The sequence below is a fragment of the Pseudophryne corroboree genome, chromosome 7 (assembly GCF_028390025.1).
Source record: "Pseudophryne corroboree isolate aPseCor3 chromosome 7, aPseCor3.hap2, whole genome shotgun sequence".
In the NCBI taxonomy this organism is placed as follows: domain Eukaryota; kingdom Metazoa; phylum Chordata; class Amphibia; order Anura; family Myobatrachidae; genus Pseudophryne; species Pseudophryne corroboree.
Genome location: NC_086450.1, coordinates 167,573,590 through 167,590,892, shown reverse-complemented (window position 1 = coordinate 167,590,892; position 17,303 = coordinate 167,573,590). Strand labels below are relative to the sequence as shown.

General features: G+C 45.7%; 1 protein-coding gene and 1 long non-coding RNA gene across 2 annotated transcripts in view; one reads left to right on the top strand and one right to left on the bottom strand.

The window, feature by feature from the left end:
• LYPD6 (LY6/PLAUR domain containing 6) overlaps positions 1–1,949 on the bottom strand; it is a 197,884-nt gene extending 195,935 nt beyond the window's left edge. The window contains exon 1 of the mRNA XM_063932303.1: positions 1,834–1,949. The gene's annotated coding sequence lies outside the window, so the exon portion shown is untranslated. The remainder of the gene's footprint in view (positions 1–1,833) is intronic.
• A 167-nt stretch (positions 1,950–2,116) lies between these two features.
• LOC134943479 (uncharacterized) overlaps positions 2,117–17,303 on the top strand; it is a 30,462-nt gene continuing 15,275 nt past the window's right edge. Inside the window, exons 1-2 of the long non-coding RNA XR_010181563.1 lie at positions 2,117–2,198; positions 5,448–5,565. This is a non-coding gene — a long non-coding RNA (uncharacterized LOC134943479). The remainder of the gene's footprint in view (positions 2,199–5,447; positions 5,566–17,303) is intronic.

The window sequence follows — 17,303 nt, the reverse complement described above, 5'->3', positions numbered from 1 at the left end:
TTCAGAATTCCCCATCGCCATTAATATACAACAAAAATATCACACACAGATACAAGAATAATAATTACATGATTTATTATTTACACTTTTGGAATAAAACCTTACATCAGAAATCCATTACTAATACTGTAAGTCATCGGATTTTGTAGAACTAAAGTTCCCAGCCTGGACGGCCAGGCTTAGAGCACACTATTTTTATTGTTACATAAAGCCTTTGATTTAATCCAATATTGTTGCATAAAGCCTTTTATCCACAAAGCTTTAGATCCATAAAGCTGCGGCTCGTCGGCTCGTTAGATAAATATTGCAGAACAATAACTGTAAAAAAAATTACAAATACTACTAATACATGACATCATGTAACAACACTAGACAGAGCCCAAAACCTTCCAAACAGAGCCATTCAATTATACGCAAACATGTGTACAACACATTAACGCTCCTAAATAAATCAGCCACATTTTATCAATACACCCAAAAGCAAATTTGATAATTGCAATTATGTGTGTGTTTATATATATAGTAGATATATGCACCCACACAAAGTACTGTAATTGATGTTTTGTTAATTTAGGTACTCTAATTAATTAGCTTAGTTGTCTGTAATCTAGAAAACAATGTATCGCAGCAGAATAATTTTATAGAAAATCATAGAATATTCAACAAATTCATAGTCAACATTAAAATCATGATTATTCAAAATATTGAGCATGTCATATAATGTACGGTGCCAGTGACCATCATGCACGACACAGGACAGAAGTAATCGGCGTTCCATAATTTCCTTTAGGCCAGGCTACATACTGTATAGAGTACACCAGAGGTGCCCAAACTTTTTTGAATCACAGCGTCCTAGGGTATCAGAATTTTTTTCACGGCAGCCCTAGGCCAAAAGTTTCTTAATGAGAAATGGAAAAAGAAATATTAAATTAAGTAAATTTTGTTTATAGGTCATCCTTAGGTTCAATTGTGTGGTGAGGGACAGGCTTTGCCTAGGTTTGTCTACATATTTAAGGATTGACAGACACCAGCACTGGTTTTGCCTATTACACTAACCATAAATCATTTGAATTGGTCCTTGACCACCAATCCAAGGCACCCCTGCAAATGTCCCAAGGCACCCCTGCAAGTGTCCCGAGGCACCCTAGGGTGCCATGGCACACAGTTTGAGAACCACTGGAGTACACTATTCTGTAAAATATAATGTAGCAAGCAAGTGACTAATGTTATGATAATATGGTCACAACATGGTTAGAATCAGTTGAGGTCACTATTATCCAGTTCGGCCAAAAAACAATTGACTTAAATAAGACCATACTATTAAATGCAACAAATATAAATCATTATTATTGAGTTAATACTTATTAAACTATTATTATATACCGTTTTAAATGCCCCAACATGGGCATACTAAAGGTATGCAAAGTCATTTTAAGAGCTACAAAATTGACACTCAGATATGTCACAAAAGCAGAGGCAGGATTTACATTCCATATGAGTATCAGCTCCTAGGTTTAGGCAGGATCACAGTCCACAGTCAGGTGAGCTATAATAATATGCATTACTCTGCCCCATGGTACACTAGTCAGGTGGTGACTGTCCCCTCCGGTGCCCACCTGCTGCTGCCACCGCCAGCACGCAAACTCCGTGTATCCAGTCTGCTACTCAGGATACAAGACCGCAGACCGCACACACATTACGCCAGTTCCTATTCACATGGATTATTATTTTACATTAAAGAGATTAGTTACATTCAGAGAGGGGTGTAATAACATAGAGGAGGGTAGTTGAGGGGCAGCACAGAGCCCATCCCCCCCGCAGTGTCTCACTCACCCTGCTGTCACTCCATAGGTTGCAATGTTAGTGATACAGTATACAGAGGGCATACACACAGAAGGATACCGTGTCTATCGTGCGAGAGCGGCTGCTGCCTCCAGCCTGGCTGCTGGCGAACTGCTGAATAGAATACATTACATACACGCACACACAAGGTATTCAGCTTCTACAGTGCAGCCAATCACCGATCAGCAGGCGTGGTCAACAAGGCAATGTTACGTCGCTATTGGTTCAGTGACAATGCCAGTCTGCGCCTCCCTGTGTGTTCTGACAAAGAGGAGATCAGGGAGGGGGATCAATTTCATCTTAAACTTGTGGAAAGGAAAGTTTTGGAGCCCATGATCAGAACTCTCCTCTCAGAGGTAAACACGAAGAGCTGCCTGCCTGCTTATATTATGTGTGTCTCTCTGTGTGTGTATGTATATATATATATATATATATATATATATATATACATATATATATATATTTATTTGTTTGTTTGTTTGTTTGTTTTATTCCCCCCCCCCCCACCCCGAACATTTATCCAATTATCCACCTATCCTGTTTCTATATCAAATCTGGCTGCAATATTTCAATATTTATCTATATATTGATCTATCTCATATCTATCTCTGTGTGTATATATATATCTATACCTATGTGTATCTATCTATCTATCTATCTATCTATCTATCTATCTATCTATCTATCTATCTATCTGCAGTATATATATCATCCCAGTCTATGTTATAGCTATTTCCCACTAGGCACGTGAGGCATATGTGTCCAGTGCTGTTTCATACCTCCAGTCCCAACTGTCCTGTAAGAGGGACATTTCAGGGCAGGGGGCTCTGGCCCTCTATCACCATTGGAACAGCATGAGTGGAGGTTTGGACTTGGAGACACATCCCGTTCCCCGCTGCTTAGCATGAACAGGCGCATCTCGCCACGGTGTGCACAAATTCTAATGGTGCATTTAAAGGAAGGGAACGGGACATTGGATGACCTGGTAGATAGGAAGTGCTGACACTCCTGTGAGGTATGCTAAATAGCCATGTTACATTTGATTTAATTAGATGATACGGTTACCTGACTCTTGGGTCCCATAACTCCCTGTACAGCTACAGTTCTGAACTTAACATTATTTCTCACAAGAAAGGTGCATCTGCTTATTCCCACTCAAACTGCTTGTCGCATCTGTCTACCAAATTCTCTGTAAAGTGCACATAACTTATTGCTGGGGCTGACGCATTCTATAAAAAATGAATAGAGCCTATTGGCCGCCAAACAGAAAGACCTGCTTTTTGTTAATGGTGGAGCAAAAAAATGGTTCCAGACACTGTTAACCAATTTTTAGAGTCACTTATTATTGGCATGATGCAATTCTATGTTCTTTATTGTCATTTAGGATATAAAGAGGTTATATCCAAATACTAATGCCTAGAGTCTGTTGCTGAGTTGAACATATGACTGTTTGCGGAGTGTATCTTGCATTTTGTTTACTCTGCGCATGCTGCGGAACATAGCATACACAAAAATGGGTGGTGCGGAGGCTTGTGCATTTTAATTGCATCAACACTCATGACTGGCCGGCAGACGGGATGTCGGCTGACGCAATACCGTCTGCCAGAATAGAGGCAGCGAGTTCCCTGGCGCATTCACTGCACTCGCCACGCTTCGGGCCCAACCAAGTGGGAATAACCCGCAGTTGTCAGGATTCTGTCTGCTGGCATTTCACCGGCTGTCGCGATTCCGGTGTCTGCCATCTGATAGCCGGGATCCCGACAGCCGGTATATTAACTGCATCCCGTACTTGGCTGTAGCATGACTTCTCACATCAGAGAGGGCATGTTGCCACATGTGCAGGCTATGAAGAGCCGGATGTAAGCTTAAATACATCTCTTTCCCAGCATATCACTTGCACCAAGTGTTGGCTGGTACAGTTGCACCCTCGTGATAATAACAAAGTGTAAAGATAGGAAGAGGTCAGAGCACCAGATGTGTACAACTCGGCACACAGTCTATTATACACACTTGTTTCTGTGCACACATGGACAATGTCTGGATCAGGAACCTAAGTGCGCTGCTCACAAGTACTATATAAATCTGTGAATAAGATAACATGAAATTTGAAATTTCTTGTAATACCCCTTTCACACCGCAATCCTGGGTCCTGCCCGGGTCACTGAACACGGCTTTCAAGCCGTCTCACAACAGCTTAAATTCCGTTCACACCACAGGCTGGACCTGGGCTATTGCTGGGGCTTCTCCTCTGCCAATGCTTGGAAATGACATCATCATGACATCATCTCCAAGCGCTGGTGAGACGGCTCTTGATAGGGTTTGATCAGGGTATTATGATCCGGGTAATCTGTTCACACTGCCCCATAAACAGGGTAGCTACCTGGGTTGGGTTCCCGGGGACTCTTTCACACCAAGCTGTGACCCGATATAGCAATAACCTGGGTCGAATCAGCGGTGTGAAATGGGTATAATAATCATTGTTGAGAAATGTGGATGCCAAAAAGGTTTAATTCAGGATGGTGATATATATTCCAACAACTCAGTATTTGCACAGGACACTGGACAATTAGTGCGATTTGAACGATGATGGATATGAATGATGATAAATATCATCCAAATTGGCTTGCATTGAAAAATGTTGAAAAACCAACGATGCACATCGCTCATCATTGGTGCTTCCACACTAAACGATATGAACGATATATTGTTCATTTCTGAACAATATCGTTCTTAGATATCGTCCGGTGTGTAGGGCTCATAAAGCAATATAATTCTGGTTTTGGCTTTCTAATTTTTCCATATTAAATCCCTGATCCCAGCTGTGTACATCAGCAAACTTGCCCTTTTTACATTATACCATTGTTGTCTAGTCATCGTCAGACCAGTCACACCCATCAATGTCTCACAAAGGTCTGATATTATTTACTTTTTGTCGGAAATGAGTGATGTATAGAGCATATAACAGTTTACTATTATCATTTGTGGGATTACATTATTGTTCTTGTTTGCACACATACCGTAGTGACGTGTTTTTCTACTTGAGCTTGAACATGTAGAAATCTATAGTTTCACAACAAACGAAACCGCACTGGAAACACTGTACACTCCACAGCTTGTCTCTGCAAATTTATAGAATATTTAATTTGTTTTTCCATTTCCAAAATTTAATTGAACATTTATTCTTGCAGAGTGTGTTCTCATAAAGCAGTGAAATGTATACTTTAATGACAGAGAAAAGGACACTCATTTTATGATATACATCCCTGAATTTGGAGAAAAGTTGCTGTACATGTTAAATAAAAAAATATTAACTTCATAAGATTTATTATAATTAATGGATATTTATAATTCCTCAATAAATCAACTCATATTCAAAACAAATTGATGTAAAGAGTAAGACATCATGTGTTGGTAGATAAGAATATAGTACATGCTTGTTTCACATTACAGAGTGACAATATAAAGAGGTTAACTTTCAGCTAAAGAGTTTGAAAGAAGGGTCTCCACAGCTCAATTATAGAGCACCCGTAGCTATAATAATAATAATAATAATAATAATAATAATAATAATTTTATTTATATAGCACTCTTTCTTTCCTCAATAGAAGCAAGACACTGAACAGACAGAATGAACAGAATACAGTACAGAAACAATGAAGTACAGAAAAGCATTTTATAAAATACAGAGAGCATGGAGATATTAAAGGCACATTAAGGAAATGTGTGAGTAAACAGAAAAGTCTTATAATGTGGGGGCTTCTCGAACTGTGTGGGGAAGCATGGCTAAAAGCTCGACCCCCAGATTAAGTCCAGGAGATTCTAGGTACTGCTATTAGTCTGTCATCTACAGATCACAGTAAATGAGTGGGGCAGCATGGAATCAGAAGCTGCTTCAGGTACCTTGGGCCCTGCTTATGTAGGCTTTGAAAGTCAGTAAGCCAATCTTACAGGTAACCAGTGGAGGGAGTAGAGTATGGGTGTTATGTGGCTGGAACGGGGTTGGTTGCTTAACAGCCTGGCAGCTGAGTTTTGTACCAGCTGTAAGCGGTGTAATTCTTTTGCTGGTAGACCAAGGTAGAGGGCATTGCAGTAGTCTAATTGAGATTATGCAAATTAATGTATGACTTTTGGCAGATCTTCAGAGGGAATTAAGTGCTTGATTCAGGCTATATTTTTCAGGTGTAGAATTAGGATTTGATTGTGGCTGATACCTGATGCTTAAGTGTCAAACAACCATACAGTACAATGCCAAGATTTTGCACATGATCAGTATTTGTAATTCTGAAGCCCCAACTTTAAGTCCAGGTGGTTGGCTATGCTGCAGTCAGGGGCATAACTAGACCATTTTGTTAGAACATAGCAAAATGTTGAAAGCCCCCCACCATTGTCACGATAATGGCAGGGCCGTATTTTTGTATAGGCTCAATAAGCAGTTGCCTATGGGTCCCAGGATTAGAAGGTTCCGAGGCTGATAGCTGAGGGTCCCCTTTTTCCAGTGTTTCCAGATTTTTGAAAATCGGCCCTGGGGAATCGGAGATATCCGGCTTCAAAGCAGTGGTCCCCATCCGAGCCTGTTAATTGCTCTTCTCAGCCAGATATCTTGGGTTCTGCCTGACGTAGCGTTTTTCTGAGGGTAGACTCCAAAAGCTGGGACTCTCCCCGTTCGGTGGGCACTGGCAGCTTGTCTCTGCTATGCCCAAAAACAGAGATATCAGCCTTCAAGCAGCTGGTCCCTATATATTTTTGTCTGTGGGCTGCTCTGACTCCTGAACTCTGACCCCCAAAGTCCCCAGTACCTACTCAAAGGTGGGACAGTCCCCAGTACCTACTGAAAGGTGGGACTCTGTAGTTTTTTTTATCCCATTGAAAGCTAAGAAATCTAGTTCCAAGAACTGGCGTTATCTGCAGTCAAGCAAGCTTTCCCCCCCACAGCACCAGAAAAGGATGACTATTAAGCACACTCCACTATCCACCCCTACCTTGCATATTAAATACCCCATACCACCCTGGAAGTTATGTACCAGGGCCCCTTCATTCAGCCCAATGCCCCCTTCTACAGTTTACAGTAGTGTTCTCCTTCCCGCCCCATCTCCCATCATCTGTACAGTAAAGGAGTAATTAGCAGAAATTACTGCTCCAGGTCCTACATTCTGAGCAGAAGATAGAACACCCCCTACCGCCCACGGAACATCAAAGCTGCCACTGATAGCACCCCCCACCCCTAACGCTGGAGGATGGGAGGGGGCCCCAGTGCATTGCTTTGCCCTGGGGCGTACACTGCTGTTAAGATGGCCCTGTATAATGACCCTTAAGAGGGCAGGAGAGAGAGGGGAGTGAGAGACAAAAAGGGTGTCAAGGGGAGAGGGAGAGAGAAATAGAGAGAGGAGCGAGAAAGAGGTTTCATGGAAAAAGAGGACATGAGAGAAGAAGAGAGAGGAGTGGGAGAGAGAGAGGGTGTCAGGAAGAAAGAGAGAGAAAGGGTTGAGAGGGGAGAGAAAGAGGGTATTAGGGAGTCAGAGAGAGGGGGAGGAGCAAAAGAGACAGAGGGGTGCGAGCGGAAGTGAGAGAGAGTCAGGGAGGGAGAGAGAAAGAGAAAAGCAAGAGAGAGTTAGTTTCAGGTAGAGACGGGGGGGAGAGAGGGTGTCAGTGAGAGAGAAAGAGACAGTGTCCAGGAGAGAGAGAGAGAGAAAGAAACAGTGTCAGGGAGAGAGATAGGAAGAGAATGTCAACAAGATAGTGAGGGAGAGAGAGGAAGTGTCTGTCTGGGAGAGAGAGAAAAAGAGAGGAGAATGAGAGAGTGTTGGGGGAAGGCGGAGCGGGCAGGAGAGACACTACCTGACTACAGCACAGGACAAATGGGGGGCATAGACGGACAGACAGAGCACCAAATGGGGGCATAATGGACAGACAGAGCACCGTATGGGGAGACAGACAGACAGATGGGCAGAGTACCATATGTCGTCATAGACGGAAGAATATGGGGGAAGGGGTCAAAGATGGACAAACGGATGGACAAAGCAACATATGGGGGCATAGACAGGCAGACAGATGTACAGAACACCATAGGGGGGTATTGACTGACAGACGGATGTACGTGGTGGGGGCATAGATGGAAGGATACAGCACCATATAGGGGCATAGATGGACAGATGGATGTGGGAGGGCATAGACAGACAGAGCACCATATTGGGGCATAGATGGATAAATGGACAAACGAACGTGGGATGCCATAGACAGAACACCATATAGGGACATACTGTAGATCGACGGAGCCTGGGCATGGACGGACAGATGGTAGGGGAGAGAGGGTCTCACCGTCACCATGGCTGTGTGTCATTGTCCAAGCACGATCCGTCGGTCAGCTGCGCAGTGCCGCCGCTACTGTAGATGTGCTTCCAGGTTTCTCCATGAAGTGGCTCTGGTCACACATTGAGGGCGGTTCTGCACTCTGAACCCCGATCCCTCCCAGTAAGGAAGTAAACTGCCAGGCCACAAAGTCTAGGCAGAACTATAGGGTCTACTAAGACTTGGGTGGAGATAAAGTGGACGGAGATAAAGTACCAGCCAATCAGCTGCTAAATAACATGTCACAGGCTGGGTTTGAAAAATGACAGGAGCTGGTTGGCTGGTACTTTATCTCCGTGCACTTTATCTCCATCTAAGATCTCCATCTAAGGCTTAGTAAATAGACCCCTAATTACGAAAAAATTAAAAATGGTGTTGGTGTAGTGGGATTGCTTGCTGGGCTTTCTGGTTCCTCATTGCAGTTGCGTTCCCTGCAACTTCTGGTTGCAGTCTTGTTCTTTCATGTTGAGGTACTATCATATGGACCTCTGTTTTATCAGGATTTAGTGGGATATGTACAAAGCAGTGATAAAAGTGGAGAAGTGACGCAGTGGAGAAGTTGCCTATGGCAACCAATCAGCATTGACCTAACATTTATAATTTGCATACTAAAAACATATACAGAGCAGCTGATTGGTTGCCTTGGGCAACTTCTCCACTGGCTCACTTCTCCACTTTTATCACTGCTTAGTACATGTCCCCCTTAGTCACAGCCAGCTGGCCTCTGTAGCTGGCAATGAGGGCAGGAGCAGGTCACATGAGCAGTGAGACAAGTGACACTTGAGAGTGAGCAGGAGTTGGACTGAGTAACTGCAGTTTAGAGGGAGAGAGAAAAGCTGTACTGCAGAGCCACCCACTGCCCAAAAAGGATGGGAAACAGCAATTCATTAATGCTTACCCTTCCGACGGAGAGATTCGAAAGCTGGCCCTTCCGCGATCCTGATGAATAGGGCGGTACCTCCAGATACCGCATTCTCAGCCCATAAGGAGCTAACTGCACATGTGCCAGAGATGAACAGCAGGTCAGCAAGTCGGCACGGACATGGGAGGGGAGCAGTTTAGCCAGTGACAGCTGCAGGTGCCATGGCAGTAGGCTGTAGACAGACGTCTGCACAGTGGCTGCTGCAGTGTTGGCCACGCAGTGAGGAGGACAGACCCAGTGTCCACTTACAGCATGGAGGGGAAGACGTCTTTCCCAGCTTCCATGCTGCACCAGCATTGGGGACAGGCGAGAGTTGGCGGCATGGGGGCTGGCTGTGTAGTGAGTGTAGGCGACGGGGGGTCATTGTGCAGTGAGTGGCTGGGGGCATTGTGTGGCTGTCAGCTTTGGGGCAGAATGCGGCTGCTGGTGTCAGCGGTGTGGGGGCGGGGTACACTGAGCAGCTGGGGTGCAGAGTGCACCTCCTCCTGCATTTGCATTGCTAAGGATTGCAATTGCACCTTTTTTGGGTCACTTCTGTTATATCGACATTATGTCAACTGCATTTGTAAACAATTATTTAGCTTAACCGTTAATGCGGTAGCTTGGAGTTTAAATTGTGAAAAGTGTTACTTGGTACCCTGCCAAATCTCATATTAATCCTCTGTTCCACGCTCTCTACGTACCCCATCTATGTCACCCCTGTCTGTCTGCCCCTCCCCTTAGAATGTAAGCTCTCACGAGTAGGGCCCTCTTCCCTCATGCGCTTATCCTTTTCTTACTTTAATAATCCTCAACTGCCCAAATCCTGCAGTTTTTTGACCACTTTGAAACTTATTTCTATGTCGTTTACTGGTGTTGTAATGCTTAGTTACCCTGTACTTGTCCTATATTGTCTTCAGCTGTAAGTCACTGTTTTCCTATTTTGATTATGTGAATATGTACTCTGTAATTGGGCGCTGCAGAACCCTTGTGGCGCCATATAAATAAAGGATAATAATAAATAATAATAATTGTAAAATTTGTATGTATTATTAACTTGAAAATCTTGGTAATTATTAATGCAACTTCTTTAAAATAAAACTTAACCAATTTGTGTTTCAAGTAATGACTGTGTAGGGAAGAAAGGCTTCTTCGAAAACCCTGCACACTCAGAAAGAAACCACACCAGTGTGATTGGGAGATCGACAAGGAAGGTACAATAGAAGTAGTCAGTTATTATGAAAGCCATCTATTTATCATTCCGGGACACTACACATCTGCATAGCAGTGGTAGACCAGTCAGCTTATTTCACTCATTAATAGCATGTATACTGCAAAAAGCATGGGGGATAGTATAGAACCTTGAGGAACACCACATGGCAGTGGCACTGGTGACAAGGTATACTCCAAATGACACTCTCTGTGACCTGCCGGTGAGAAATTATTTGAACCAGTAAAGAAGGACTGTGCCATCCAGTCCACAGAATTCTTTCAGGCGCTCAATCAGAATCCCATGTCCACTGTATCAAATGCTGCAGAGCGATCCAGGATTAATATTGATCAGTCACCTCGGTCACTTGCCATCAGAAGATCATTAAGCACGCATACCAGGGCTGTGCAGTGGTATGTCTTCTGAATGATAAAAAAGATGAACATGGGGGCGTGGCCTGACTGGCATGAGAGGAGGACGTGTGACTTATTAGCCCCCTGCCTGGCCCGTGCTTTATACTGCTGCCCAGCGCTACATATTTGCCTTCCAGGCCTCATGATCGCTCCTTAAGCTCTCCTAGGCTTGGGGTCGTGTGATGGAGAGGGGTTGCGGAGCCGGGGAGCACTACGTGCGCTCCCGTGGGTTGCAGTCTTTCCTCCACCTCCAGGCAGGGGGCTTGTGTTTCACCCGTGACTGGAGCTGCCATTCGCGGCACCTCGATCAGCCACGTCACTAGCAAAGGTCCCGTTCGAGCCGTCCAGACTCACTTGCTACTGCTGGCTCTCTGTAGCGGGAACCTGACTGGGAGACCATCTCTGGAGGAGGACTGGGTTGCCGGCTCCTGAGAATTGTGGAGACGTAGCCCGGTCTGAAGTCCCTGCACACGGCGGCCATCTAAAGCAGCCTCACACAGACAAGGGGACGCCTGTCGCTCCACAGAGTGCAGCTTGCAAACAGAAGCAGTGGCTGGAGATACAGGCTGCTCAGCATCCACTATAATTAACCCTTTCACTTAAGCAGCCTTTTTATACCACCATATACATGTCAAACATTGAAAGAAGTTGCTCTGAGTGGCTATATCTGCTTCTGCCTCAGCCCTGATATTGTGCATTGCAGTCCCTTGCTCCTGCATTTACCGTCCCTCTGGAGACTTGCTGCAGACTTGTAAAGATTCCAGTGCACAGTCTTATTTACTCCACTAGTTTTGCAATATCCATTTTTTCACATATTACTTGGAGAGAGCAGTCATATTCCATATGACCTCCCGCTCAGATTGAGAAGGGCCCTCATCATCATCACCGCTCTCATGATGCTGACGACCAGCTGCTGATGGCCACTTAGGGCCATTGCACAGCGATGACCCGCGCATTTTCATAATACCAAGGCTAGCGCATGGACGTCTGCTCCGTTATTTGGCTGCTGAGCATATCTCTTACCGATCGATCTCATGGTGAGAGGCAATAAAAAAACTAAGACCAAGCCGGAAGGGACTCCGAGATCTACTGACCACCATTCGTCTGATCTGCATCAGTTCTTAATATCACCTAGTGCAGATCCATCTTCAGGCAACGCAGTCCCTGCTTCCCCGACTTTGTCTACATCATCCGACGGTATTTCTTCATCTCGTGATACGCAGCCTCAGGCGGCTTCCTTCCTAACCGCGGAAATGAGCAAAATCTTGTCCCATGTTAAATCACTGCCCATTAAACAGGACTTTTTAGCTTTAGAGTCCCACTTGTTATCCACCATCAAACAAGAAGTGGCCACAATTCAAAACGATATGTCTCAACTTGCGACTTGAGTGGACACGCTGGAGGAACATGAAACAACTACTGTGGACAATCTAACTAAATTTAGAGAGGTGATTTCGCAACAGACAACTGATATTACCTTCCTTAAATCTCGCATTGAAGATATGGATAATCGCGGAAGTTAGAACAACAGACTGAAGACATCCAGCAGACTGATCTCACAGACGTCCTAACAAAAATATTTGAAGAAATTATTGACTTGGATTCCAACAGTGAAATTGTATTTGATAGGGCACATCGCGCCCTCAGACCTAGAAGCTTGCCATCGGACCGGCCGCGAGATGTGATCTGCCGGCTACATTATTACAACCAAAAAGAGGAGATATTGCGGAAGGCTTGTCAGTTGGATGGAATAGACTTTCAAAGAGACAAGATACAGCTATTTCCAGATTTGGCCTGGTCAACTCTGCAACAACACCGGGCTCTGAAGCCCCTTACAGACACCCTTCGGAAACATGAACTGAAGTATCGATGGGGCTTCCCGTTCTATCTCCAGGTTTCCCATAACGGCAGATCAACTACTCTCTCTAAGCCGTCAGATTTACTGGCTTTCCTCACCGCCCTTGGTATACAGCCTCTGGAGCTACCAGATTGGGACTGATTCCACCGCCAACCTGAGCTTCCTTCAATTGCTCATCATGATGATATGTGGCAGCAAGTACGGTCCCCACGTAAATGGGGGAATCACCCTACGGGCCCACAACCCTCTGCACCGACTTGATTAATATGTTATGCTACATGTTGGTGAGATAATTCATGTTTCTGTTGACATATGCCTAGATTTTCTTTTTTACTAATTCTGATATTATATGCATTTTGTCTGCTTATATTACACATGTTCTGGTGGAATGATACTCTTACTTATTTGCAATTAAGCTTATGTGCCAGATATAGAAGTTTTTCTCAGTCATTGTTGACTCTGTAGCGTGGGTGGTCGCTGTCCTCGGTACCCCGACAGACCCCCCATTATGCTGCATCCACTTTTCCTCTGTAGGCAGGTTTCCACTCCTGATCCATTTGCAGCTGTCCTTTTTTTCATGTTGCTGATAGTTTTATACTACATCTACAACTTCTGCTGTACATCCCTTTGTACAACAGTCTTTCTTCCCACTTTTTCTCATTTACTTTGTCTTCTATTGTTTATCCCTAGTGTCTCCTCACACTTTCCTTTCTATGTTCCTTATGTTAGGCATTTTAATCAATGGCCTCCATATCTCTGCTGTTATATGGTTTATGTGACAAATAGTGTACTCCCTTGGTTTGACCCGTGATGGGGCATGACAATTTACATATAACTACTCTTAACATCAAGGGCATAAACATTCCTGAGTATCGATCCAAACTCCTTAAATGGCTCCCCTCTGGGAAGACGTCGGGGGTAGCTATATTGCTAGCAAGACATTTACCTGTTCTTAATGTCACTTCTCACAGAATATTGGAAGGCAGGGGCCTATTGGTTAAATGTGATATCAATAACCAACGTTTCTCCTTTCTGAATGTATCACTGACCTGATTTGGGAATGTTGTGGACTCGGGGCTTCTTCCGATGACCGGGAAGAGGAACCGCTACTGGGTCGCAGTAGAGATGGCCGGATGTAGGTCTTCCTCATGCAGGATTAAAACGGCAGGCAGGAAGCACGGAAGAATACTTGTAGGTTTCCTGAAAGACAAGACTTGTAAAGATACTGAATGCTAAGGCACAGAGGTACTGGAGATACTGAGGTGCTGGAGACACCGGTATTGAGGCACGGAGGTGTCGGTGGCACAGAGATGCTGAGTGCTGAGGCACTGAAGTGCTGGAGGCACAGGTATTGAGGCACGGAGGTGCCGGAGGCACAGTGATGCTGAGTGCTGAGGCACGGAGGTGCTGGAGGCACTGAGGTGCCGGAGGCACTGAGGTGCCGGAGGCACAGTGATGCTGAGTGCTGAGGCCCTGTGGTGCTGGAGGCACTGAGGTACTGGAGGCACAGAGATGCTTGGGAGCACGGAAGTGCTTGGAGGCACTGAGATGCTTGGAGGCACGGAAGTGCTTGGAGGCACGGAGATGCTTGGAGGCACGGAGATGCTTGGAGGCACGGAAGTGCTTGGAGGCACGGAGATGCTTGGAGGCACGGAGATGCTTGGAGGCACGGAAGTGCTTGGAGGCACGGAAGTGCTTAGAGGCACGGAAGTGCTTGGAGGCACGGAGATGCTTGGAGGCACGGAAATGCTTGGAGGCACGGAGATGCTTGGAGGCACGGAGATGCAGACACGGAGACCGCAGGAACGTGGGAGCTCTGGAAATCACAGCTTCTGAGGCAGAATCGATGATACTCAGGCACCGGATCTCTGCCCGGCGTCTGGCTTTGAATTCCCCGCCCTTGCCTGATTGGCGGAGCAGGCAGGTGACGTCAGTCCTGCTCCGCCTCCCTGACCACACTCACGATGGCGGCGCCCTCGCTCCGGGAAGCCGCCGGAGGAACGCACCGACCCGCCGCCGGGACCCGGAGACCGCCGGGGGGAGAGAGGCGCCGGGCAGTCCAAGTCACCCGCAGGGACAAGCGCGGCCGCCGCTGCCTGCGATGTGTGACAGTACCCCCTCCTCCAGGAGTGGCCCCTGGACACTTTCCGGGCTTAGTTGGATGTCTGGAGTGGAAGATCCGAACCAGTCGGGGAGCCGTTACTTCAGTAGCATTAATCCAACTTCTCTCCTCAGGACCATAACCTTTCCAGTCTACCAAGTACTGTAGTTTTTTATGAAGATAACGAGAGTCAAGAATAGCTTTGATTTCAAACTCCGTTCCAGCTTCAGTCACTACAGACGTTGGCCTAGGGGATGCTGAGTGGAACCGATTCAGAATGAGGGGACGGAGGAGAGAAACATGAAAGGCATTAGGTATTCGAAGGTGGGAAGGCAAACCCAGCTTACAGACCACAGGATTTAAGACTTGTAGCACAGGGTAAGGACCGATGAACCTTGGAGCAAACTTCATGGTGGGCACCTTCAACCGGAGATTACGTGTGGACAGCCATACCCTGTCACCAACTTTGTATTGAGGAGCGGCTCGCCGTTTCTTATCTGCGAAGAACTTGTACCGGACTGAAACCTTCTTAAGATTAGCATGAACCTTACTCCAAATTTGTCCGAAGTGTCGTAGAGTGGACGTTACAGCTGGGACCTCTTCTATTGGAAGGCTTAGAAATTCTGGAACACGTGGATGGAACCCGTAGTTGACGAAGAATGGAGATTCCCCAGTGGAAGAATGAAACGAATGGTTATGGGCAAACTCTGCCCAAGGCAACAACTCCACCCAGTTGTCCTGTGAAGGGGAGAGATACAAGCGAAGTAAAGTCTCTAGATCTTGATTGACTCGTTCCGTTTGACCATTCGTTTGGGGATGATAAGCGGACGAAAACTTAAGTTTAATCTGTAGAGTCGAACAGAGGGCTTTCCAAAACCTGGCGGTGAACTGTACCCCACGGTCAGAGACTATTTCTTGTGGCAACCCATGCAACCGAAAATGTTCTTGGATGAACAGTAGAGCTAGTTTCGGAGCTGTCGGTAGACCAGTCAAAGGCACGAAGTATGCCATCTTTGAAAAACGGTCAACGATTACCCAGACGGTGTTGCAACCCTTGGAACAGGGCAAGTCAGTGATGAAGTCCATGGAAATGTGAGTCCAGGGTCTCACAGGAATAGGCAAAGGACGAAGTAACCCTGCAGGAGGCAGACGAGGAGATTTATGTTGTGTACACTGTGGACAAGAATTAACGTAATCTTGTACATCCTTCCTCATGGTGTTCCACCAGTAAGACCTTTGCAGAAACTTGTACATCTTCTGGGCACCGGGATGACCGGAAAACTTGGAGTTATGGACCCACTGTAGTATTCTTGGCCGGAATCCAGCTGGTACGGACATTCTTCCAGGAAGAGGAGCTGGAGTAGTTAAAGCAGCAGAGACAGAAACTGGATTTAGAATTAAACTCCGCTCAAGAGATTCATCCTCGTCTGTGGAAACTTGTGAACGGGACAGCGCATCTGCTTTAATATTGAGAGTCCCGGCCCGGTACTTGATAACAAAAGAAAATCGAGTAAAGAAAAGTGCCCATCTCGCTTGGCGAGGATTCAAGCATTGTGCGGATTTGATGTACAGCAAATTTTTGTGATCCGTGTAAATGGTAAACACATGTTTAGCCCCTTCCAAAAGGTATCTCCACTCTTCCAAGGCGGATTTAATTGTCAAAAGCTCCTGATCTCCAATAGTGTAATTTCGTTCGGCCGGAGAGAATTTACGAGAGTGGAAGCCACACGGATGTAATTTCTTATCAGAGGAGTACTGAGAGAGAACGGCCCCAACCCCGACTGAAGATGCATCAAGCTCTAGGAAGAAAGGTTCATCGAAATTTGGTTGTTGGAGAACTGGAGCGGCCATGAAAGCTAATTTTAAGTGGGAAAATGCCTCAATGGCTTCGGGAGGCCACAAACTTGGATTAGAACCCTTTCTTGTCAGGGCAGTAATGGGCGCAACAATGGTGGAGAAACCTCTAATGAATTTCCTGTAGTAATTCGCAAAGCCCAGGAACCTTTGTATTGCCTTCAAAGAAAGAGGCTGAGTCCAGTCACGAATGGCAGAAAGCTTTTCCGGATCCATGCGAAGCTCCGTCCCCGAGATGATATAACCGAGGAACGGAATTGATGTTACTTCAAAGGTGCATTTGGAAAGCTTAGCATAGAGATGATTCTCTCGTAAACGGTGGAGCACTTCTTTGACTTGAGTCCTGTGTTCAACAAGATTCTTGGAAAAGATCAGTATGTCGTCCAAATATACCACAACACTCTGATATAACATGTCACGAAAGATTTCGTTGACGAATCCCTGGAAAACAGCAGGAGCATTACTGAGACCGAACGGCATCACCAAGTATTCGTAATGCCCATCTCGGGTATTGAAGGCAGTCTTCCATTCATCCTCTTCTCGGATGCGTATAAGATTATAAGCTCCCCTCAAGTCAAGTTTGGAGAAAACGCGGGCACCACGAACCCTATCAAATAACTCTGTGATTAGTGGCAAGGGGTATTTATTTTTGATAGCAATATCGTTTAAGCCGCGGTAGTCGATGCATGGTCTCAACCCCCCGTCCTTCTTCTTCACGAAAAAGAAGCCCGCTCCAGCAGGGGAGGAAGAGGGGCGAATAAATCCCTTAAGCAGATTGG